Source organism: Cetorhinus maximus, chromosome 8 (assembly GCF_964194155.1).
Source record: "Cetorhinus maximus chromosome 8, sCetMax3.hap1.1, whole genome shotgun sequence".
NCBI classification, from domain to species: Eukaryota; Metazoa; Chordata; class Chondrichthyes; order Lamniformes; family Cetorhinidae; genus Cetorhinus; species Cetorhinus maximus.
In genome coordinates, this window is record NC_135886.1 from 144,952,779 (window position 1) to 144,979,510 (window position 26,732).

Consider the following 26,732-nt stretch of genomic DNA (forward strand, 5'->3'; position numbering starts at 1 on the left):
TACCAAAGCAACACAACTTCTGGCTCTCCCTGCATAATAGTCTGCACCCTCTGTTCCTTTACCCTATTAGGACTAGGGAGGCAGTGCAGGACTTAATGGTTACAGAATTGCCTATTTGTCCCCCTAACCATGGAATCTGCTGTAACAACTGCATTTCAAATGTCACTTTTAATTCCCCAGTTCCTAGTTTAAACCAATGCTGTAGAGTATGTAGGAAAATAAATATTTTACATTTAACATTGCATTCTTTTTGCTTTAACCTGCTCTGTCCATTCCAAATGTAGTGCTATTTATCCCTGCTGGTCTCCCTCAGCTTGCTGTCCTGGTCTGAATGGATAAAGTGTAATGTCAAAGTGTGAAGTTCTACAATTTAAGAATGGAAAAGCAGAATGTTTTATTAAAAGTGGAGGCTAAATATTGTTCAGAGGGATTTGGGCGTCCTTGTACATGAATCACAAAGTTAATATGCAGGTTTCACAGCAATTGGGAAGGTAAATTGTATTTTAGCCTTTATTGCAAAGAGATTGGCATAAGCAAGTCTTAATGCTGTAGCATGGGGCTTTAACAAATACCACACTATATTGTGTAGTTTGAGCTCTGCATTCAAGGAAGGATATACTAACCTTGGGGGTTGGATGAAGCTCCACTAGATTGATCTTTTTAAGATGAGGGTTTCCTGTGTGGAGAGTAGAATTGGCCTATATTGCCTAATACTGAGGGGAAAAAAACAGGCAATCTTACTGAAACATAAGATTCTGAAGGGCTTGACAGTATAGGTGAGTTGTTTCCTCTGACTGGAAAGTCTAAACTTGGGCTCATAGCCTCAATACATTTCAAACAATGACATTTCTTCCCTCTGAATCTTTGGAATTATCTACCCCAGACAATGCTGGATGCTCAGTTGAGTATAATCAACACATCAATAGATTTGAGTACCAAGGGGATTATGGGGATAGGGTGGAGTTGATGGCAAAACTGACCAGGACTAAAGGCACACATTTAAATTGAAATTTGGAATAGGAGAATTGCTAACGTTATACCCCTTGAAAAAGGGTGTAAGGGTAAGCTCAGCAACTGCAGACTAGTCAGTTTAACCTCTGCTGGGAAAGCTCTTTAGGACAAAATTAATGCCACTTAGGTAAATGTGGCTTAAAAGCAAATGATGCTTAACTGCAAGGAGTTTTCTTTTGAGGTAAGGGGAGGGCTGAGTGTTGATATGGGCATTTGATAAAGTGGCATGTAACACTAGTTCAACTCCCATGGAGTAAAGGGACATTGGCAATATGAAGTTGGCTGTGTGGCAGAAAATAAGTGGTGAATGGTTGTTTATCAGAGGAAGATGGGGTTCCCTGGGATTGGTATTAAGACTGCTGCTTTTTAAGATCTATACTAGTGACCTGGACTAGGTTTGTAGGGACCAATTTCAAAATCATCTGATGACGAAACATAAGTATGTTAGTATATCCTTGCAAACTAATGTTCTATCTTCAACCTCCTTTCCTCTCCAGCCCTTCAACATTTCAACACCTCCCAAATCCATACCCATGTGAGGGAAACAAAGATAGGACATGTAGAAAGCAAACGTGAAAGGCAAAGGAAGTGAGGGCTAGCAGCAATAGGGCCATAGGACAAAATGTTTAGATTTGTACTGAGCACTTTTTTAAAGGCACTATCTGCACAGAAAATTTGCAATAAGGTGGACTAACATCACAATTGGATGTAAACAGGTACAATATGATTGAAATTACAGAGGTGGGCTGCAGGGTGACCAAGACTGGGGATTGAATATCCAAGACTATTTGATATTTAGGGAGGACAGGCAAAGAGTTAAAGGAGGTGGGATGGCATTGTTAAGGATGAAATCAGTGCAATAGTGAGAGGATATTGGCTCAAACTCTAGATGTAGAATCTGTCTGGGTGGAGTTAAACAGCAAGGGATAGAAAACAAGAGGGAGTTGTCTATAGGCCTACAAAACAGTAGTGGTAAGGTATGGCAATATGAGATCAAAGGGCAGCTGTAAGCCTCCAACTGTCTACAGGAACCAAAGTAAAAACCTCATTTTGAATTTGTAAGATAAAATGCTTTGTTTTGTCTTTAGTTTACTCTATGGGTTGCTGTTACCTTAATGGAGATTTGTTTGGGAATTTAAGTTATGATAATCATTTGTAGCCTTGTATATATTTTAACCTGTGTAAATTAATGTTTCATTTACTTTAATGTAAAGCCTCAAACTGGTGGTCTGATTCCTGAATTTAGTTGCATCACAAACATAACACCTAAAATTATAGGTTACGACAGTTGTTTAAAGTTTCCCACTGGGATTTTTCAATAACTCGGCTGTACCAACTGCATCAGTCTTAATTTAAGGGATGGCATTAAACGGGGAATTGGAGATGCATGTAACAAAGGTGCTACAGTAATCATGAGACTTTAATGTACATTTAGACTTGCAAACCAAATTAGCAAATACTGCAGCAGATGAATACCTGGACTGTGTACGAGATGGTTTGTCAACATTTTTTTAGACTAACTAGGGAACAGGCTATCCTAGATTTGTATTATGCAATGAGAAGGGGCTAATCAATCTTGTGGGTTATTCAGGAAAGAGTGACCATAACATAGAATTCTTCATTAGGATGGAAAGTGAAGTAGTACAATCTGAAACTAGGGTCCTAAATATAAACAAAAACTATGAAGCTGAGGGGTGAGTTGACTACAATAGATTAAGGGAACTTCATCAAAAGGTGGGGTAGGCAATGCCTAATATTTAAGGAACAAATACATGCATTGCAACAGTTATACATTTTTTTTTTGTGCAACAATACAACAGGTAACATGGCTTGACCATTGCTGACAAAATAAATTAAGGATGGTATTAGATCCAAAGAGGAGTCATATAGTTGAAAAAGTAGCAAGCTGGAGGATTGGGAGCAGTTTGGATTTTGGTAAAAGAGAACCAAGAGACTGATTGAGAGGAAAAATAATAAGGAAAACTTGCAAAGAACATATAGGAGCTTTTACAGTCCTCTTTAAGTATGTAAAAAGAGGATTAAGTGAAAGTAAATGTAGGCCCCTTACAGTCCAAAAACAGGAGAATTTATAACAGAACAAAGAACAGGCAGAGCAATTAAACAACTACTTTAGTTCTGTCTTCACAGAGGAAGACACAAATAACTTCCCAGAAATACTAGGGAACCAAGGGTCTTGAGGGAGGGATTGAAGGAAATTAGTGTTACTAAAACAATAGTGCTGGAGAAATTAATGGAACTGAAAGCCGATGAATCCCCAGGGCCCGATAACCTGCATCTTGGTACTAAAGGAGGTGGCCATAGAAATATTGGATGAGTTGGTTGTCATCTTCCAAAACTCTAGATTCTAGAACAGTCCTGGCAGATGGAGGGTGGCAAATGTAACCCCACTATCTAAAGGAGGATGGGGAAAAAGGGAATGTTATGATTCCAGCTGAGGTTACAACTAGACGAGCCTGATCAGAGTGGAACCCAGCTTGATCGATCCTGACAGTCACTGGAGTCAGCTATTGAACTTTTAACAAAAGCATGAAACATTTATTTTACAAGAAAAGATGAACTATATTACAAAATTCCTTCACAGTTCTTTACAGGTGTATACAGATTTGTAAGGGTTATGCAAGTTACAAAAGCTATCTTATAATGTTCACAGTAAGTACACAGTCCATGTAAATCAATAGGCACCCTGTAGTTGGACACACCACACTCTGAAACCAAGACGCCACCTCAACCAAATGCTATGGAACTCTAACTCCCCCAGACGCTTGTCACACCATGAGCCAACCAGTCTCACTGCATGTAGCCTTTCACACAAGGGTTTCCAATCCTACACTAAGAACTTGCTTTGAAATCTTCTCCCAAACTGACGCTTTCTTTCAGATGCCTTCAGCAAGGGTTCACCTCCAGGATTTCGAACTCACCTTCTGATGTTCCTCTCCCCATGGCCACATGCATTCAAGCTATCTTCCATTCACTGTTCACTAACTCAGCTATCATTCAGTACCACCGCTTCACATGCCCATAGCAAAACTTTGCACACTTCCAGTTGTATCTTTGAACCTTCTTGCCTCTTGCCTGCTATTCTTGCTTTGAATCTGCTTTCTGCAGCATTTAACTCTTTAAACCTGAAACTTGGAGCCTTTCTCTCTGCCCCCCCCTTCTGTATCTGGGAGGGACCTGCCTCTCTGGAACCCTGTTCCTAAGACAACAGCCCAGTTTTTCTACTGTTTGCTTAACTTAGTCATAAACTCTCATTAGAAATGTAGGCACTTTTTAAAGTGAAACTAAAACTCAGCTTGATCTCTTAAAATACAGATACAGAAATACAAATCAAACTTAAACTTTAAAGCTACAACTCATTCCTGCCTCCCACAAATACAAATATAACTTAAACTATCTCTATTTCTTAAACAGGAATTATAGACTAATTAATCTAACATCAGTGGTAGGGAAAATGCTAGAGTATTATAAAGGATGTGATAACAAGACAGTGAAAAAAATATCAATGGGATTAGATGAAGTTGACGTGGATCTATGGAAGGGAAATCATGTTTGACAAACCTGCTGAAGTTTTTGAGGATGTAACTAGTAGTGGATAAGGGAGAACCAGTGGATGTGGTGTATTTAGATTTTCAGAAAGCTTTTTGATGTACAAAAAGACCTGGGTGTCCTTGTACACCAGTCACTGAAAGCAAGCATGCAGGTGTAGCAAGTAGTTAAGGTAAATGCTCTGTTGGCCTTCATTGTGAAAGGACTTGAATACAGGAGCAAGGATGTCTTACTGCAGCTATACAGGGCCTTGATGAGACCGCACCTAGAGTAGTGTGTGCAGTTTTGGTCTACTTTCCTAAGAGGATATACTTGCCATAGAGGGAGTGCAGTGAAGATTCACCAGACTGATGCTTGGATGGCAGGATTGTCATATGAGGAGAAATTGGATTGAATAAGCTTGTATTTACTGGAGTTTAGAAGGATGAGAGGGGATCTCATTGAATATAAAATTCTGATAGGGATGGACAGACTGGATGCAGAGATTTTTCCTCTGGCTTGGGGGTCTAGAAAAAGGGGTCACAGTCTCAGGATAATGGGGTAGGCCATCCAGGACTGAGATGAGTAGAAACTTTTTCACTCAGTGGTGAACCTGTGGAATTCTCTACCACAGGGCTGTGGAGGCCAAGTCACTGAAGATTAAGGAGGAAATAGACTAGACAGTGAAGATGTCAAGGGGTATGGGGAGAGCAGGAGTATGGTGTTGAGGATCAGCAATAATATTGAATGGTGGAGCAGGCTTTAAGGGCTGAATGGCCTACTCTGCTCCTATTCTGTTTCTATCTTCCCTGGAACTCCGTTTAAATTCTTCCAATCAAGTTCTTATCCTGTCCACAATACTGAAAGGGCTGCTACAAAAAGTCATGAATGACATCCTTTGTGACAAGCGTAAACCTTTTTTCTTCCTTGTCCTCCTTATAGCACCAGCTGCCTCCAATACTTCCCCACTGTTGTCCAGCTGGATGGGACAGCTCTCACCTGGCTCCATTCCTATCTATCCCTGCTCCTATACTGTTACCTCTTGCCCCCTGAACTATCTTTGGTCCTCTCCTATTTCTCATCCACATATTGACAACTCCCAGTTTGACCTCACCACCCCTGTCTACTTTCCCACTTGCTAAATTATCGGACTGTTTATCTGACATTGCCAGATGAACAAATTTCCTCCAGTTGAAATATTGGGAACACTGAAATGATTATTTTCAATGCTCACTTCAAAGCCCATTCTCTAGCTACCAACTCAATTGCTCTCCCTGGTAACTAGTCTTGAGATTAAGCCAGCCTATCGCAGCCTTGGTGTAACATTTTATACTGACATGAGCTTCTGACCTCATTGTGTTATTGCTAAGGCTGCCTCTTTCCACCTCTAACATTGCCCCTATCTCGCTTCTGAGACCCTCCTCCATGCCTTCATTTCCACTAGACTTAACTATTCCAAGGCACTCCTTGCTGCTCACCCACAATCTACTTTCTCGTGAGAGGTCTCAAACTCTGCCCATGTCTTGACTCACAGCAAGTCCTGTTCCCATCACCCCTATGCTTGCTGACCTATGTTGGCTCCCACTTGAGCAAAGTTTTTTGATTTTAAGTTTTTTTTTATTCTTGATTTGAAAGCCCTCCATTACCTCTTCCCTCTGTATCTTTATAATCTTCCCCAGCCCTACAACCCTCAGATATCTGCACTCTAATTCTGATCTCTTATGCATCCCTGATTTTCTTTTAAATTGCTTCACCATTGGTAATGCCTTCAGTTGCCTAGGCCCCATGCTCTGGAATTCCCTTCCTGCACCACCTGTCTCTACTTTTGCTTTCCTTATAACCTACCTCTGACTAATCTTTTGGCCATCTGACCTATGATTGACTGTGACATAGTGTTATACTTAGTTTAATAATACACCTGTGAAGTGCCTTGGGATGTTTTAAGTTGCTATCTAAATACAAGTTGTATATTAGTATCAAAATATACTATTTGGAGGATATTGATGGACCTCAAAGGACATTGAAAAGCTTGAATGGGCAGACATAGATGAAATTGAAAGAAATGTATTTGGGAGGAGGAATGAAAAGAAGTATTACAAAATAAGGATCTAATTCTAAAAGGGGGTGCAGGAGCAGACTGGGGTTAATGTGCACAAATTGAAGGTGGTAGGGCAGGTTGAGGAAGTGGTTAATTAGATGTGCTGAATTTTGGGCTTCACAAGTCGAGGCATGCAGTCCAAAGCAGATAAGTGATTATGACCCTGGACCTCACTAGAGTATTGTCCGATCCTGGGCAGCTTACTTTAGGAAGGATGTGAAGGCATTAGAGAGGCTGCAGAAGAGATTTATGAAAGTGGCTTCAGGGATGAAGGACTTCAGTTACGTGGATTGGTTGGAGAAGCTAATCTTCTTTTCAGAAGAGATGATGAAGGGGTGATATGATGTGTCTAGACAGTAGATGGGGAGAAATTCATCTCATTGGAAGGATCAAAAACCGGAGGAGACAGATTTAAGGTGACTGGCAAAAGAATCAAGAGGCAATAAGAGGAAATGCTTTGTGTTCAGGATTTAGAATGCACTGAATATGGAGGAGGCAGATTTGGTCATGGAATTGAATAATTATCTTGAACAATTTGTAGGGCTACAGGGGAAAGTGTGGGGAGTTGAATAGGGTGAGTTGCTGTTGCAGAGCCAGCTTGCACAAAAGGGCAAATGTCACCTGTGCTTAACCATTGAGTGAGGAATGGGCCATTCAGCACCTTGAGCCTCTTCTGCCAATCAGTTAGATCATGTCTTGTGTGAACCAAAGTCCCAATTACCTGCTTTTGGACCATATCCCTTGATGCCAGTACCTAACACAAGTTGTAGTTCGACATGGCATCTGCAGTGATTTGGGGCAAGTGGCTCAAATCAGTAACCTAAACTTGAGTTCCAATGAAAAGTCATTGTACTAAATGTGAACTTTCTCTCCCCATGGATGCTGTCTGATCTGAGTGCTTCCAGAATTTTTTTATTTTGAAAACTATGGAGGGTTTGCTGGGGTAAATATATAGGTTATGTTGAAGGGATATGAGAGTCAGATGGGAGAAGGTTTATTGGGGTTTAAACACTGGACTTGAACTGTTTTGTGTTGTAATCTATGTATAATTTTCACTAAACTTTTGTGTAGAGCTAAGAGCGCTGAAAATTTTAAACTGGGTAAAATAAGACAAATGCATTGAGAGCTCTCAGAATGCAGAGGCATATCAGGTTGAAAGTTTAGAGGGCTGCTCTTCTGCGATGAATGGTCATTTCTTTGCCTCCGCTGTTTTGGGATCAGTGTTTGGCAAATTAAAATTTTCAGGTGTCTTTTAGGTCGGGTATAACTTGCTGTGCTAAAGTGTTTGAGACCAAAAGTAAAGTTCTTAACTTGCTTGGAAGGTCTAGCCATTTTATTGTTACCATGCAGCAGAGAAAGTGAACACCAAATCCCCTCTATGCCTGTATTTGGGCTGTGCAGAAGTTCAAGAGGTTCAAACCAGAGCCTATGCTGTTAGCTGATCTCAGCTGGGACAACAGTAGGCATGCTGCAATTGGCTTTAGTACCACTAGATGCATTCTGCTGCTACTTCTAGCAGGAATTTTTCGCTAGCTGTGTGAGCAAATATTTGGCAGTTGATTTGCTTTGAATGGCAGATCTCCTGGGATTGGTGTGCCCTTTGAGTGACCTTGTGATAAGGACATGTACCCTGTCCATGAAACACATATATCCCAATGAAAGATGGTGAGCACGGTAGAAAAGATGGATACCATTACATCAGGAGAATTCAGTACTGATTGTGGAGGTCACTGTAGGATAATGGGTTGTTGTGATTTAAGAGATGTTTCAACTGTGAGTACTTAAACTATTTATTTTGCAGATCAAAGTGGCATCGGGATTGGAATGATGTAGCTGTCAAAGAATATTGAAAGGAAACACTGGACCAGCATACATGGAGTATGAAGTGTGCAGCTTTGACTTAAATAAAAGTGGAAGCATAAGTGCTCATCTTTTAAAGTGTAGTGTTCTGTTGTACTCTGGTCATTAACATACTATGCTCAGTGCTATTAGAACTATAAAGAATGGGCAATTGAACAAAAGGCTGCAGTGATTGATAGAATGGTACCTCAGCATGAATGTGATTTTTGTGGAGAGGGGAACCAGAAATTTCAGACTTTTGCTAAACCCATTTTGTACATTGGATAGAAATATTGGAAATGCATAAACCAGTCCATTATCTGAAATGGTTTTTCAGCATTTACCTATTGTTCCCCAGGGGTCAGGGTTGGGACCCTAGCTTTTTCTGATACATTAACAATTGGTGTACAGGACACAGATGATATGGAACTTAGAAGCATAGTGAACTGAGGATAGTGTAGAACTTCAAAGGACATAGACTGGTGGAATGGGTGGATAGATTGCTGATGAAGTCCAATGTGGAGAAATGTGAAATGATTCATTTTGGTCAGAAGAACAGAATATAAAATGGTACAATTCTAATGGGGATGCAGAGCAGAGGGATCTGCGTGCATGTCATTGAAGGTGATAGGACAGGTTGAGAGTTGTTAATGAAGCGTACAGTATCCTGTATCCTAGGCTTTATGAATGGGGGCATAGAGTACAAGAGCAAGGAGATTATGGCGAACTTAAGACATTAGTTTGGCCTCAGCTGGAGCATTGCATTCAGTTCTGGGTGACACTTTAGGAAAGATGTGAATGCATTGGGGAGAGTGCAGAAAAGACTCATGAATGGTTTAAGCGATGTAGAACTTCAGTCATGAAGATGATTTGGAGAAACTGGGACTGTTTTGCTTGGAGATTGAAGAAAGTGGAGAAGATTTGATAGAGGTATTCAAAATCATGAGGGACTGGAGAGAGTAGATGGGGAGAAACTGTACCCACTTGTGAAAGGATCACAGATGTCAGAGGGCACAGACTTGAAGTATTTAGCAAAAGTGGTTATGTTCTGGAATGAACTGCCTGTGTGGTGGGGGCAGGTTCAATTAAATCATCTGAAAAGGAAGAACCTGCAGAGTTACAGGGAGAAGGCAGGAGAATGGCAATGTGAATTGCTCAGTTGTGGTAGATTTGAAGAAAGTGGGAGAAGGCTCAAATGGAGCATTAATACCAGTATGGACTGGTTGGGCCAAATAGCCTGGCTCTGTGCTGTATATCCATGTAAAATGAAGATTGTGGGTTTGACAGGGTAGATGCTGAGGCTCCTTCAAGTGTCATAATCTCAAGGGCTGACATTAGGACTGAGATCAGAAATTTTTCTTGCTCGCCACTCAAGGCCCATGAATGCCTAGTAATTGAATATTGAAGTATGAAATCTATTTATGGGCACTAAGCAAAGATATAGCAGGGAAGTGGAGTTGATGTAGATTTCAACATTGATTTTATTGAAGGGCAGAACAGGCTCATATATCAAACTCTTCTTGCATCCTACTGATGGAACACTTATTGGCTGTCCATTAGGATAATGTAGGGCTGTGCCTGTGGTAATGCCCACGGCTGATTCTTGTAATTCTAACTTCATTTTAGGAGCTCAGAGGATATATGCTGCTTCACTTAGAAGGGGGTCAACATAAACTGTTGGATTAGGAGAAGCTTCAGAAAGGAGCATAATTGACCAATAGTAATAGAAGCCTTTTTAAAAAAGGATAATGAAACTGATGCAAGTAAATGTTAACCCTTTGGTAAGGGTAGTCAATCAAGTTGGTTTTGTTTTCATACACAATTATTAAGTAATGGCTGCTCTTGTACACAAGTATTAGTCAATACTGCTCCACCAGTCAACACTTCCTGTCCAGTCAAGGGATAGAAGTATTGGCAACAGTGCAATCAGATAGCACTTGCTCAGCAATAACCTGCTTATTGATGCTCAGTTTGGGCTTTGCCAGGACCACATGGCTCCAGACCTCGTTAAAGCCTTGTTCCAAAATGGACGAAAGAGCTGAATTCTAGAGCAGTAACTGTCCTTGACATCAAGGTTGCATTTGACAGAATACGGCATCAAGGAGCCCTAGTAAAATTGATGTTGTGGGGAATGAGGGTACAACTCCCAGTCGGAGCTATACCTAGCACAAAGGAAGATGGTTGGCCTCCAGCAACCACAATCATCTCAGCCTCCGGATATCGCTGAAGATGGTTGGCCTCCAGCAACCACAATCATCTCAGCCTCTGGATATCGCTGCAGGATTTCCTCAGTGTCTTAAGTCCAATCATCTTCAACTGCTTGTCAGATGTTCCCTCCATTATAAGATCAGAAGTGGGGATGTTTGCTGATCCCCCAACTGCACAAATGCAGGCATCAAGACCTGGACTACATTCAGGCTTGGGTTAAGTGGGCACGTAATGTGTGCTACATAAGTTTCAGGCAATGACCATCTCCAACAAGGGAAAGTTAAAACAACACCTTAATATTTATAGCATTGCCATTGTCAAATTCATCCACCATGAACAAGCCAATAAAATAGCTTGGGCTCTTGGTTGTCTTATAAGGCATTGAGTTCAAAGCAGGAAAGTTATGCTGAACCTTGATGGATCTCTGGTTAGACCACAACTGGATTATTGTCCAGTCCTGGTTGCCACAATTCAATGTGAAGGTCCTTGAAATGATGCATGGGAGATTTACTGGATTCCTGATTTTCAGGAATAGGGAACTTCAGCTGAGGTTGTTGAAAATGCTGGAGTTTTCTTTTGAGTAAAGATAATGAGGGAATATTTGATAAGTGAATAAAATTGGGGCAGGTTTAGATAAAGATTGAGAAAGTAAAGCTGTTCCTATTAACTGATGGTATAACTAAGGAGCACAGAGTTAAGGGTTTGGACAAGAGGGAGAATGTGAAGAACAACTATTATCCTTTAGGGAAGGAAATCTGCCATCCTTACCTGGTCTGGGCTATACATGACTCCAGATCCTCTGAGTGACTCTTAAATGCCTGCTGAATGGCCTAGCAAGCCACTCGGTCAAGGGCAATTAAGTATAGGCAACAAATGCTGGCCTTGCCAGTGATGTCCACATCCCATGAAAGTATAAATTTTAAGACAATGCGCTAATTGGATTGCTCTACAAGAGAGCCAGCATGGGATCAGTGGGCTAAACTGAATCCTGCTGTGCTGTTTTAAGAGGTCAGAGGCTGGGAATTATGCAAGTAACTTGGAGTCAGGTGGCAAAACCTTTCTAGTTTACAAGGCACAGGTTGAGGAGTGTTAGCAACACTCTCCAATTTCCTGGATGATTGCAGCTCCAACAACATTCAAACTTCCAGAACTACTTGCTTCCAGGACAAAGCAGCCAAGTGATTGGCACTACTTTCACCATCCACACAATGCATCTGCAGTGTGTAACATCTACATGCACTGCAGCAGCCCCCAAATCCACAGCTAAGTTTTTAGAAAAAATAGCTGCCTATAATTTACACAAAGGGTGAAGACACAAGTGTAGTGTTTGGCTGAGGGTTTGAAATAGTTGTAGTGAGGCCCCATTTTACAGCTTAATAGCAAAATGTTAGTTATTTGGTATGTGAAGAAGTGGTTGGTGCAGTTCAAAGCTGAAGAATTGGGAAGATTCAAATTAGCTGCAACCACTTCACTCTTTGACTGTAGTTGCAGCATGTCGAATTTATTATTTTCTAATAACATGGATATGGAAATTTATAATAAAGTTTGACAGCAGTAGAATGGAGTATTTGTGGAAAGACTGCAGTTAAAGTTTATAGTTGCCTAACCTAGGGAAACTGGAATTTCAATTGTCATGCAAGAAGTCTCTTAAAATGAGTTAACATCTTAAGGTATTAGTGACTCATGGGTGAAAACTTCCAGATTACAGCTGCTAACTTTCAAAGAATCTGGCCTTGTGTTGGAAAACCCAAATGGCAATCCTTTGGAATTTATGCAGTTACCAAACTGCATTTTGGTTTGTGACCATAATTCAAAATATCCTGTATTTCAGATAAATGTTTGTAAAGGTTGTGTATTTTTGACTTGACAAGGTCTCTTAAATTTTGCAATAAATTTGACTTGTGAACATTGTTCTGAAGCCTGTTTTCTCATGTTTTTGAAAAATTATATATGGTATCCCACATGATTACAAAAGAACATTAGAAATAGGAGTAGGCCATTCAGCCCTTTGAGCTTGCTCTGCCATTCAATGAGATCATGGCTGATCTTCAACATTTTCCTGCACTATCCCCAATTTCCCTTGATGTTTTTAATATGTAGAAATCTATCAATCTGTCTTGAATACTAACTGAGCCTCCACATACCTCAGGGGCAGAGAATTCCAAAGATGATCACCCTCCATAAAGAAATTCCTCCCCATTTTGGTCTTAAATAGCTTGCCCCTTATTCTGAGACTGCCCACCGGTTCTACACTACACCCACCACACCACCCCCGCCCTTGCTGGCCCCAGGCCAGTGAAAACATCTACCCTGTCAAGTCCAGGAAAAATTTTGAATGTCTAAATGAGACCACCTCCATTCTTCAACTCCAGAGAAAGGCCCAGTCTAGTTAATCTTTCCTCAACACAATCCCTCCATTCCAGGAATTAGTTTGAACATTTGTTGCTCTCTATGGCAAGTATATCTTGGGCAAGGAAACCAAAACTGCATGTAATACTCCCAGAGCGGCCACGTGGCTCTATATAATTGCAGTATGACATCTTCATTCCTATACTCAAATTCTCTTGTAATAAAGGCCAACATACAATTTGCTGCCTTAATTGCTTGCTGTACCTGCATGTTAACTTTCAGTGACTCATGAACAAGGACAACCGTGTCCCTTTTCAAGTTCAATAACTCCCAGCCCCTCTCCATTTAAGAAATATTCTCTATTTCTGTTTTCCCTACTAAAGTGGATAATCTTGTCTGCACATTTGCTTAAGCCTCTCCAAATCCCCGAAGCGTCTTTGCATCGTCCTTGTAACTTTCTTCCATCCAGCTTTGTCATATGTAAAATTGGAAATATTATCTTTAATCTTGTCGCAACTGATATGAATGGATAAGCCAAATCTCAGTGGAACCTGGCATGCTCCTATATAGTTAGGAGAGTGGCTACTGAACAGTCACAGGAGTCAGCTGATGAACTTTTAACAGACTAAAATATTTTTAACCAGAATAGTTGAACTTAATTACAATATTCTTTTACCCACACCAATACCTTTACATATCTATTCAGATTTGTAAGGACAACACAAATTACAGAAGTTATCTTGTACTCTTAATGTTCCCAGTATGTACATAGTCCATGTAAAGCAATAGGTGACGTGTTGTCAAACACACCACACAAACCAAGTGATAGATGCCACCCCAAACAGATGCTGATGGATATCTCATCTAAACTACCCCACTTTCAAAAAACCAAGTGTTGTCACAGTCAGCTGGTCTCACTGAACTGTCTTTCACATGAAGATTTCCAATCTTCACACTCAAAGAACTTGCTTTGGAATCTTCCAAACCAACACTTTTGCTAATGTCTTCTGTAAGGGTCAACCTCTCGGATTTTGATCTCTTCTGCCAATATTTCTCTCCCCTGTGCATTGAAGATTTCTTCCACACACTCTGACTTAGCTGTGCCAACAGTACACTGCTTCATACCCCATAGTAAAGAATTATAGACCTTCAGCTCTCAGGCATGTGAGAAGTCAAAGTCCATGTCGCTTTAAATCTGCTTCCTGCATTTTTCTCTCTTTATGCTTGAAACTTGGAGCCTTCCCCTCTGCTCCTTACTGTCACTTCCACAGAACATGACTTTTTCCAGACTCCTGTTCTTTAACTAGAAGATTGTCTTGGGACCCTTCCTTTCTGTCTGGCCTTGGGACCTTTCAGTTCTTCTTGAGAAATCTGCTCTCTGTAGTTTGTAGTTCCCTCTCCCAGTATCCGTCTCTCTGGAATCCTGGCTTCAACTTCAGTTTGGGACTTAGTATCTGTCCCTCTGCTGTCCAGTCTCTGGCAGCTGCTTTCAACTGAACTCAAACTGCTTCCTTTTAGTTTTTTCTGTTTGTGTGGGTCTCTCTCTCTGGCCCTATTGCTAGGCAACAGCACAGTTTTTCTCTACTCTGTTGGCTTTAACTCCTTCGAGTTGTAAAAATCTCATTAGAAATGTAGGTATACAAACAACTTTAGACCTGCTGTCTCCACTGAAAAATTAAACTAGATCCCAGGTTTCACCTTTTAACCCACAAATAGAAAAAAAATTGAACTTGGACTTAAAGATATACCTTATTCTGAACAAATACAAATATAATTTATTTAAACTACCTCTCTTTAACAATCTCCACATCAAATCATTGATATAGATTGAGAATAGCTGGGGCCTAAGTACTGATCCTAGTTGCCACCTTCCAATCCACAGGAACCATTCTAGAGTTTATCGAATTTTGAAACTGAAACTTTTGTACAGGCTGTTGACTTGCCTTTCTCCCACCAGACCTCTGGACCACTGGAACCTGTTCCACTTTACCAGGTTTTTGTGCTTCCCTCTCTGCTTGACTATCTACCCTCGACTGTTCAAATTCTCTGGGTTTCTGTTTCAGAGTATGCCTATATCTCTCATACCTCCTTGTACAATTGCAGCTTTGGTGACTTAACCATCTACCCTGCAGCAAATGTTCTTTGCAGAAGATGGTTGTCTTGGGTCTTGTTTATGGTTCAGTTTATCTTAAGGGTCACAAAACTTAAGATCTGAGATTTTCCCCAGTGTCATAGTCATATATGAAATTTAACTCATTGTCTCATTGTTTTGGACCAGGATGTCCCTTTACTTACAACTTAACACTATTAAAAAGCTTATTGTGGTTGACTGTTGAAATCTGGATTTTTACCAGAAACTTGGCTCATGACAATACTATACTTTCCACCACCTCCCTGTCCTATCAGTGGTAAAGTTGATATGGATCATGTTCACACTTTGAGCACTTTTCCCCCTCCTCTAGCATCTCCAAGGCCTCACAGCAGTGACAACACTCCAAAAGTATTGGCCATAAAGTGCATTGGAGCATCGTAAGGTTATGAAAGGTGCTATTTAAATACCAATTCTTTTTGCCTTGTTTCCCCAAGTTTTAAATTCTATCTACTGCTGCCTCACTTAGCTCTCTCTGTGTTGTAAGCTTTCAGCCTCATTGTTTTAATGTCAGATCCTTTTGGTCTCCTGAATTCATCTTCCTCTACCTTCATCCTCTATGTTAAGTATTGAACTTGCTCCACCACTCAACAAAATCATGGCAGGTGTGGCCTCAGCTCCCACTTTCCTGCCTGTCCCCCATAACCCTTGACTCCCTTGTCAACCAATAATCTGTCTTCATGCAGCCTTGAATATATTCAATTATCCCAGAGAGATGGAGGGTGAATAGAGAATTCCAAAGATTAATGAACTCAGAAGAAATTCCTTTTTATACTCTGTCTTAAATGGGAGAACCATTATTCTGAAACTGTGCCCTCTAGTTCTAGATTCCCCCATGAGAGGAAACACCCTCAGCATTTATCCTATCAAGGGCCTCAGAATCTTATGTTTCAATAAGATCACCTCATTCTTCTAAACTCCATTGTGCATAATAAGACCAGCCGCTTCATCACAGGAATCAACCTAGTGAACCCCTGAACTGCCTTCAATGCAAGGATATCCAAAAAAGGAGACCAAAACTATATGTAGCCCTCTAGGTGCGGTCTACCTGTACAGATGTAGCAAGACTTCCCTACTTTTTTATACTCCATCTATCTTGTAAGAAAGGCCAACATTCCATTTGCCTTCCTAATTACATATTTGCTGTACCGGCAATGCTAACTTTTTGTGATTCAGATTATGAGAGCTTTGAATTGCAGCATTCTGCAGTGCCTCCATTTAAAAAATATGCTGTTTTCCTATCTTTAGTTTTAGTGTCATTGAGCTTTTGGATATCAAACTTCTTCAATGTCTTTGATTCTTCTGCCTCTTCAGCCTGACCTTGACCTTTGCTATTATTAAAGGGTGATCAATAAATATGTCTCCCCCTCTGTACAGTCTAACATGCTGGAAACATGTAATTCTCCAACTTGACCCTATAACTAGATGGTCAATTTGTGTTTTGAGTCCAGTGATCATTTGAAATCCATGTGATTTTGTGGGTACCCTTCTGTGCAAACAGTGAGGAGCCAACCTTGGGATTGTTTATAGCACAAAATTATAAAGCAATCTCCATTATCTCTATGTCATCCAAATCCATGGGGGCAATGAAGATGGTCAAACCCAGATTTTCAATTTGTGCATTCATGTCGCCCATAACTACAGTGATGTCATATTGTGGAATCTTTATTATCTATCAAATGCTGCTTTCACCATGTTATCATGATCATTAGGGAGAGCATACATTGGGCAATGGTATCCTTTGCATGTGATGTTACAAATCTCACTGCCATAAGTTGTTCACTTACTGGACTCCACACTATAAGTGCGGTACTTTAATTTCTATCAAGGGTGATTGTTACTCCACCACGGTGTGCTGTCTACATACGAACATACATATGAATTAGTAGAAGGGGTAGACCATTCGGCCCCTTGAGTCCGCTCCGCCATTCAATAAGATCATGGCTGATCTGATTGTGGCCTCAACTCCATGTTCTGCCTACCCCTGATAAGCTTTGACTTCCTTATTAATCAAGAATCTATCTACCTCTGCCTTCAAATTATTCATTGACCCTGCCTCCACAGCTCTCTGGGGAAGAGAGTTGCAAAGATTCACAACACTCAGAGAAAAATTCTCCTCAGCTCTATCTTAAATGGGAGACCCCTTATTTTTAAACTGTGTCCCCTAGTTCTAGTCCCTCCCACAAGAGGAAACATCCTTTCAGCATCCACCCTGTCAAATCCCCTCAGGATCTTATATGTTTCAATAAATTCACCTCTCATTCTTCTAAACTCCAAAGGATACAGGCCCAGCCTGTCCAACCTTTCCTCAAGATAATCACCCCCACCCCAACCCATCCCAGGCATCAGTCGAATGAAGCTTCTCTGAACTGCTTCTAATGCAATTACATCTTTTCTTAAATAATGAAACCAAAACTACACTGTATTCCAGATGTGGTCTCACCAAAGCCCTGCACAACTGTAGCAAAACATTCCTACTTTTATATTCCATTCCCCTCGCAATAAACACCAACATTCCATTTGCCTTCCTAATCACTTACTGTACCTGCAGACTAATGTTTTGTGATTCATGTACCAGGACACCCAGACCCCTCTGTTCCACTGAGTTCTCCAATCTCTCTCCATTTAGATGATATGCTGCTTTTCTATTCTTCCTGCCAAAATGAAAAAGTTCACATTTTCCTACATTATACTCCATCTGCCAAAATCTTTCCACTCGCTTAACCTACCTCTGTCCCTTTGCAGACTCCTGGAGCTGAATAATGGGGGGGAGGTGTGGGTGGGGTTGGAGTGGGGGGGGGGCGCGGGGGAGGTGGGGCTGGTGGGTGGGTGGGGGTGGGGGGGTGGGTTCTGACAGCTCTCCCCCCCTCCTTCCCCAGAAGTAAAGGTTGACGTGGAGCCATAAAGTGCTGCGGGGCAGTTAAGCAAGGGCCAAGTGGGAATTGTGCCCCACACTGGGGATGCAGTCCTGCCCTCTGGGGCTGCTGGTGAATCAGGTTGGCCGGCAGCTCCATCAGTCCTGGCAGTGCCAAGAGCGCGTCAGTGGCCACTGCCAGGATGGTGGCGAAGAAGGAAGACGGCCCATGGATCCCCGGAGCAGGTAAGCATGGGTCTTGAACAAGGAGTGTTTGGGTAGGTCCGGGTGGTCTCAGGGTGTGAGGAAGGGGGTGGGTTTAAAGCTGCAGCTGGGTAGGAAAGAGGGGGGTTCACTCTTAGGGGGAGCTGCCGCACAATCGGCAAAGGGCAGCCCCCAAAGAGTGAACCTCCCCTTTCATCCTGCCTGTTAGAGCTGCCCAATCTCACCCAGCTGCCCTTGCTGAACATCAATTGTCTTGATAACAAGCCTAATTGCCCCTTGATTACTTATTTGAATATGGTAAGTGTGCTGCTGATATTGGTGCCTGCCCACCCTGTAATATGGAGATGAAATTCAGCCCCGCCCCATAATATGGAGATGAGATTCAGCCCCGCCCTGTAATATGGAGATGAGATTCAGCCCCGCCCTGTAATATGGAGATGAGATTCAGCCCCGCCCTGTAATATGGAGATGAGATTCAGCCCCGCCCCGTAATATGGAGACGAGATTCAGCCCCGCCCTGTAATATGGAGATGAGATTCAGCGAGAGTGGGAATGTGGTGGGCTGGGCACACCTGGCAGGGGTATGTAAAATACAGCCCCTTATGTCCTCTTCACAATTTAGTTTCCTATCTATCTTTGTGTCACCAGCAAACTTGGCAACCGTATATTCAGTCCCTTCATCCCAGTCATTGGTATAAATTATAAAGAAGTTGAGGCCCCTGCACTGATCCCTGTGGCACACCACTTGTCACACCTTGCCAACCCAAAAATGACCCATTTATGCTGACTCTGTTTCCTGTGAGCTAACCAATCCTCTACCCATTCTAATATGTTGCACCCACACCATGAGCTCTTACTTTGTGTAGTAATCTTTGATGTGATTACTTGTCAAATGCCTTCTGGAAATCTATGTGTAGCATGTCCACAGGTTCCCCTTTAGCCACGTTGCTTGTTACTTCCTCAAAGAACGCCAATAAATTAGCCACACATGATTTCCCTTTCACAAAACCATGTTGACTCTGCCTGAACGCACTGAGATTTTCTAAGTACTCTGCTCTAACTTCTTTAATAATAGATTCCAATAATTTCCCTACAACAGATGTTAAGCTAACTGGCCTATAGTTTCCTGCTTTCTGTTTCCTCCTTTCTTGAATAGAGGAGTCAAATTTGCTATTTTCCAATCTGATGGGACCTTTACAGAATCTAGGAAGTTTTGCAAAATTAAAGCCAGAGCCAGGTTTGTGGCACCACAGGTGACTCTGCAGTACAGGACAACATTTCTGGGATGTTATTTGTATCCTCGACTTCAAAGTGTTACGATCCCCAGCTGAGATTACCCCTGGGCAAGCCTGATCCCAGGGTGGAACCCAGCTTGATAGATCCTAACGTTTATTTGTTTGTTTAAATAGGTGGAGAGTAGCTACTGAACAGAGTCACAGGAGTTAGCTGATGAACTTTTAACAAATCAATAAAACACTTATTAAACAAGAAAAGATGAACTACATTACAATACTCCTTCACCCACAACTATACCTTTACAGATCTATACAGATTTGTAAGGATAGCACAAGTTACAAAAGTTATCTTATTCTCCAATGTTCTCTAGAGGGATCAATGCTCACTTTACTTAGTCTTTTCCTTTTTAAACACCCGTAGAAACTCTTATTATCTGTTTTTATATTTCCAGCTAGCTTTCTCATGCACTCTAAATACGCCCTCCTTATTAATCTTTTAGTCATTCTTTGCTGCTCTTTATATTCTGTCCCACTCTTCTGACTTGCCACTCAGCTTTGCGGAATTACACCTTTTTTCTTTCAATTTAATACTATCTTTAACTTCCGTGGTTAGCCATGGATGGTGTGTCCTATCCTTAGAGTCTTTCTTTCTCACTGGAATGTATCTTTTCTGAGTATTCTGGAATATCTCCTTAAATATCTGCCACTGCACCTCTACTAACATATCCCTTAACCTAACTTCCCAGTTCACTTTAGCCAGCACTGTCTTCATACTCTCATAATAGCCCTTATTTAAGTTTAAAACACTAGTCTTAGATCCACTCCTCTCTCTCTCAATCTTTACGTGAAATTCAATCATATTATGATCTCTGCTACCTAAGGGTGACTTCACTATGAAGTCATGAATTAATCCTGCCTCATTGCACATTACCAGATCAAGTATAACCTGCTGTCTGGTTGATGCTAGAATGTGCTGCTCCAAGAAACTGTCTCGAAACCACTCTATGAAATCACCATCCAGTCTACCTTTGCCAACCTGATTCGTCTAATCTATTTGTAGATTGAAATCACCCATGATTACCACTGTAACCTTGTCACAAGCCCCCATTTTTTCTTCCTGTATACCCGTCCTACAGGGTGGTTACTGTTTGGGGGCCTATAAACCACTTCCACAAGTGACTTCTTACCTTTACAATTTCTCATCTTTATCCAAACTGAATCCACTTGATCTCCAGAACTAAGGTCATCTTCCTCTATTGTACCAATATCATCCTTAATTAACAGAGCTATCCCTCCACCTTTCCCTAGTTTCCTGTCATTCTTAAACATCGTGTACCCTTGAATATTCAGGCCCCAGTCTTGGTCATCCTGCAGCCATGTCTCTGCAATGGCTAACAGATCTTAAATATTTATCTCCATTTGTATTGTCTATTCATCTGTTTTGTTACAAATAAATTACATATGCATTCAGATGTAGAACCTTTAGTTCTGTCTTTTTACTATTTCTCTAACCTCTAGCCTTACCTGCTGGTGCACTCTTAGGTGTATCTGAATGCACGCAGTATAAGGTAAATGAGCTTGTGGCGCAGATTGAAATTGGCAGGTATGATGTGGTGGGCATCACGGAGACATGGCTGCAAGGGGATCAGGACTGGGAGCTAAATATCCAAGGATATACATCCTATCGAAAAGATAGGCAGGTTGGCAGAGGAGGTGGGATTGCTTTGTTAGTAAGAAATGAAATTAAATTGATAGCAAGAAATGACGTAGGGTCAGATGATGTAGAATCTGTGTGGGTAGAGTTGAGGAACTGCAAAGGTAAAAAAACCATAATGGGAGTTATGTACAGGCCTCCGAACAGTAGTCAGGATGTGGGGCAAAAGATACACCACGAGATAGAAAAGGTGTGTAAGAAAGGCAAGGTTACAGTGATCATGGAGGATTTCAATATGCAGGTAGACTGGGAAAATCAGGTTGGTAGTGGATCCCAAGAAAAGGAATTTGTAGAATGTCTACGAGATGGCTTTTTGGAGCAGCTTGTGGTGGAGCCCAGTAGGGAACAGGCAATTCTAGATTTAGTGATGTGTAATGAGGCAGATTTGATAAGGGAGCTTAAGGTGAAGGAACCCTTAGGAGGAAGTGATCATAATATGATAGAATTTACCCTGCAATTTGAGAGGAAAAAGTTGGAATCAGATGTAATGGTATTACAGTTGAATAAAGGCAACTACAGAGGCATGAGGGAGGAGCTGGCCAGAATTGACTGGGAGATGAGCCTAGCAGGAAAGACAGTGGAACAGCAATGGCAGGAGTTTCTGGGAGTAATTTGGGAGACACAGCAAAAATTCATCCCTAGGAAGAAGAAGCATACTAAAAGGAGGACGAGGCAACCATGACTGACAAGGGAAGTCAGGGACAGTATAAAAGCTAAAGAGAAAGCATACAATGCGGCGAAGAGCAGTGGGAAACCAGGGGATTGGGAAGCCTATAAAGACCAACAGAGGACAATTAAAAAAAAGAAATAAGGAGGGAGAAGATTAAAAATGAGGGTAAACTAGCCAGTAATATAAAAGAAGATTGCAAGAGTTTTTTTAGATATATAAAGGGTAAGAGAGAGGCAAAAGTGGAGATTGGGCCACTGGAAAATGACGCTGGAGAAGTAGTAGTGGGGAACAAAGAAATTGCGGAGGAACTGAATAGGTACTTTGCGTCAGTCTTCACGGTGGAAGACACGAGTAACATCCCCAAAGTTCAAGAGAGTCGGGGGGCAGAGGTGAGTATGGTGGCCATTACCAAGGAGAAGGTGCTAGGAAAACTGAAAGGTCTGAAGGTGGATAAATCACCTGGGCCAGATGGATTACACCCCAGAGTTCTGAAGGAGATAGCTGAACAGATAGTGGAGGCGTTAGTGGTGATCTTTCAGGAATCACTGGAGTCAGGGAGGGTCCCAGAGGACTGGAAAATCGCTAATGTAAACCCCCTCTTTAAGAAGGGAGTGAGGCAAAAGACAGGAAATTACAGGCCGATTAGCCTGACCTCGGTCGTTGGTAAGATTTTAGAGTCCATTATTAAGGATGAGATTTCAGAATACTTGGAAGTGCATGATAAAATAGGGCAAAGTCAGCATGGTTTCATCAAGGGGAGGTCATGCCTGACAAATCTGTTAGAATTCTTTGAGGAGGTAACGAGTAGGTTAGACAAAGGAGAGCCAATGGATGTTATCTACTTGGACTTCCAGAAGGCCTTTGACAAAGTGCCGCACAGGAGGCTGCTCAGTAAGATAAGAGCCCATGGTGTTAGAGGCAAGGTACTAGCATGGATAGAAGATTGGCTGTCTGGCAGGAGGCAGAGAGTGGGGATAAGGGTGTCCTTCTCAGGATGGCGGCTGGTGACTAGTGGAGTTCTGCAGGGATCAGTGTTGGGACCACAACTTTTCACTTTATACATTAATGATCTAGATGAAGGAATTGAGGGCATCCTGGCTAAGTTTGCAGATGATACAAAGATAGGTGGAGGGACAGGTAGTATTGAGGAGGCGGGGAGGCTGCAGAAGGATTTGGACAGGTTAGGAGAATGGGCAAAGAAGTGGCAGATGGAATACAACGTGGGGAAGTGTGAAGTCATGCACTTTGGTAGGAAGAATAGAGGCATAGACTATTTTCTAAATGGGGAGAGAATTCAGAAATCTGGAGTGCAAAGGGACTTGGGAGTCCTAGTCCAGGATTCTCTTAAGGTTAACTTGCAGGTTGACACGGTAGTTAGGAAGGCAAATGCAATGTTGGCATTTATTTCGAGAGGACTAGAATATAAAAGCAGGGTTGTGCTGCTGAGGCTTTATAAGGCTCTGGTCAGACCACATTTAGAATATTGTGAGCAATTTTGGGCCCCGTATCTCAGGAAGGATGTGCTGGCCCTGGAGAGGGTCCAGAGGAGGTTCACGAGAACGATCCCAGGAATGAAAGGCTTAACATATGAAGAACGTTTAAGGACTCTGGGTCTATACTCGATGGAGTTTAGAAGGATGAGGGGGGATCTGATTGAAACTTACAGAATACTGAAAGGCCTGGATAGAGTGGACGTGAGGAAGATGTTTCCATTAGTAGGAGAGACTAGGACCCGAGGGCACAGCCTCAGAGTAAAGGGAAGACCTTTTAGAACTGAGATGAGGAGAAACTTCTTTACCCAGAGAGTGGTGAGTCTATGGAATTCATTGCCACAGAAGGCTGTGGAGGCCAGGTCACTGAGTGTATTTAAGACCGAGATAGATAGGTTCTTGATTGGTAAGGGGATCAAAGGTTACGGGGAGAATGGGGTTGAGAAACTTATCAGCCATGATTGAATGGCGGAGCAGACTCGATGGGCCGAATGGCCTAATTTCTGTTCCAATGTCTTAAGGTCTTATGGTCTTATGGTGTGTACACTCTGTCCCTCCCCGCCACGCCCTGATCATCATTTCCCTGATTCATACCTTGCTCTCTTGTCTGCTCTTCTCTATTTAATTTATCACACCTTCCCAAACTTGATCCCTTGAGCCCACTATTTAGTTTAAAGCCCTTTCTATTGCCCTAGTTATATGTGACTCCCCAAAACACTTGTCCCAGCGCAGTTCAGGTGAAGTCAGTCTCAACGGTACAGCTCACACTTTCCCCAGTACTGGTGCCTATGCTCCATGAATCGAAACTTCAAGAGGACATAGACAAGTTGGTGGAGTGGGCAGATAGGTGGCAGATGGCGTTCAATGCGGGGAAGTGTGAGGTGATGGATTTTGGTAGGAAGAACATGAACAGGCAATATAAAATAAGGGGTGAAATTTTGAAGCGGGTGCAGGAGCAGAAAGACTTGGGTGTTTATGTGCATAGATCATTGAAGGTGGCAGGACAGGTGGAGAGAGAAGTTAATAAAGCATATAATATCCTGGGCTTTATTAATAGGGGTATAGAGTACAAGAGCAGGGAGGTGATGCTGAATTTATATAAGATACTCGTTAGACCTCAGCTGGAATATTGTGTACAGCTCTAGGCACTATATTATAGGAAAGATGTGAACACATTGGAGAGAGTGCAGAAGAGGTTTACAATGATTGTTCCAGGGATGAGAAGCTTCAGCTGTGAGGATAGATTGGAGAGGTTGGGACTGTTCTCCTTGGAGAGAAGAAGCTGAGAGGAGATTTGATAGAGATGTTCAAAATCATGAGGGGGCTGGACAGAGTAGATAGGGAGAAGCTGTTCCCACTCATAAAAGGATCAAGAACGAGATGACACAGATTTAAAGTGATTTGCAAAAGAAGCAAATGTGACGTGAGAAAAAACTTTTTCACACAGCGAGTGGTTTGGGTTTGGAATGCACTGCCTGGAGTGTGGTGGAGGCAGGTTCAATCGAGGCATTCAAGAGGGGATTAGATGATTATTTGAATAGAAACAATGTGCAGGGGTACAGGGAAAAGGCAGGGCAATGGCACTAGGTCATAATGCTCATTTGGAGAGCTGGTGCAGACACGATGGGCCGAATGGCCTCCTTCTGTGCTGTTAAAATTCTGTGATTCTCCCACTCCAATCTTTGAGCCATGAATTTAACTCTCTAATCTTTTTTTACCCTACGCCCATTTGCTCGTGGCTCAGGGAGTAATCCAGGGATTATTACCTTTGAGGTTCTGCTTTTTAATTTAGCCCCGAGCTGCCCACACTCCCTCAGCAGAACTTCTTTCCTTGTTCTACCTATGTCGCTGGTACCTGTGTGGACCACGTCTACTGGATTCCCCTCCTCCCACTTCAAGTTCCTCTCCCGCCCGGAGCAGATGTCCTGAACCCTGGCAGCGGGCAGGCAACACAGTCGTCTGGGCCCCCACTGTCAGCTGCAGACAACTGTACCCATCCCCTGAGTTTACTTTCCCCAACTACCACTACATTCCTATTAACTCCCCCCACTTGATTGGCTTCCTGTACCATGGTGCCATGGTCAGTTCGCTCATCCACCCAGCAAATGCTGCTTTCATCCATACAGGCTGCAAGAACCTCGAGCCTGTTGGATAATTGCAAAGGCTGAGGCTCCTCCACTTATACCTTCTCCATCCCTTTACCCTACCTCATTCACAGTCACATGCACCTGTCCATGACCAAATCCAGGAAACTTTCCCTCTCCATGATGCATCACAGTGTCTGCAGCTCAGCCTCCAGCTCAATGACTGAGCTGAAGCTCCTCAAGCCTCAAACACTTACTGCAGACATGTTTGCTCTGGATCACACCAGCGTCCAGGGGTTCCTACATGCTGCAGTCGCAACACATCACCTGCCCTGCCAAGTTTATTTTCTGTTTATAAATTAATAAAGAAAAATAAATTAATTATTGCTAAACACTGCTACTTCCTATTTCCTACTGCTAGTATTCTGATTGACCAGAGAGAGTGCAGTTTTTCCATCAGAGTTAAACTTTCCTGAATCAGTCCAGTGAGCTTCACTGAGACCTAGGAAATTAATAATTGTTCATCTCTTTTTACAATTGTGCGAGATTGGGAGACTTGAGCATAATCTATACGTTTCAATATCCTTTTTGGGTCGTATTCTTTGCAGACAGAACTTTAGTCTTCAAGGCAGCAGCTTATTTAGGCAGGCTTGCACTGATGCTCATCATGAGATTTCCATTGGTACAAGACCACAGAGGATCCATCGTGTTTTCGTAGATTATTGGTTTCTCCTGGAACAGGTTGCTAGACTAAACCCAAAACTCCTTACAATTAAAGTAGAGGCTGCAGGAGGACAAACCTCTTTGAGACCGACAGCCAAGGTCCATGAAACATAGTACAGTTCCCCTTTGGTTTTGAGTATAGTGGCTGTTGAGGTCTTCATGGAAGATGACCACCCTGGCTGTGAAAGCTCATCCAGAGGAGATCCTCAGCCCAAGCAATGTCATACACGTCAGCACTCCCCTCACTGAGTTTGGCCCATCAGCTGAGATGGTTTACCAGGGTTGTGCTTTCAATCAACTGAAAAAGATTTGGAACAGTAAAAATATTTCTCTGAAAATGAAGCTTAGGTTCCACAGTGAAAATATGCTTTTCACTCTCCTACTTGTCCAGACCACTTTGGCCAAATCTGTCTTTGTTGTTTTGTAATTGTCTTTATTTAATTTTAAGACACTAATTCCTCCTTAAAGCAGGAAAGGCCATTCACTGAGATTGTGACTGATCTTTATCCTAAATTCATCCCCCTGCTTTGGTACCAC

General features: G+C 42.1%; 1 protein-coding gene across 4 annotated transcripts in view; it reads left to right on the forward strand.

Moving 5' to 3' along the window:
* The window catches only part of rbmx (RNA binding motif protein X-linked), a 28,704-nt gene extending 16,091 nt beyond the window's left edge, over nt 1-12,613 (forward strand). For all 4 annotated transcript variants that reach the window (XM_078547736.1, XM_078547738.1, XM_078547737.1 and 1 more), the window contains one exon: nt 8,457-12,613. The gene's annotated coding sequence lies outside the window, so the exon portion shown is untranslated. The remainder of the gene's footprint in view (nt 1-8,456) is intronic.
* The last annotated feature ends 14,119 nt before the right edge of the window (nt 12,614-26,732 follow it).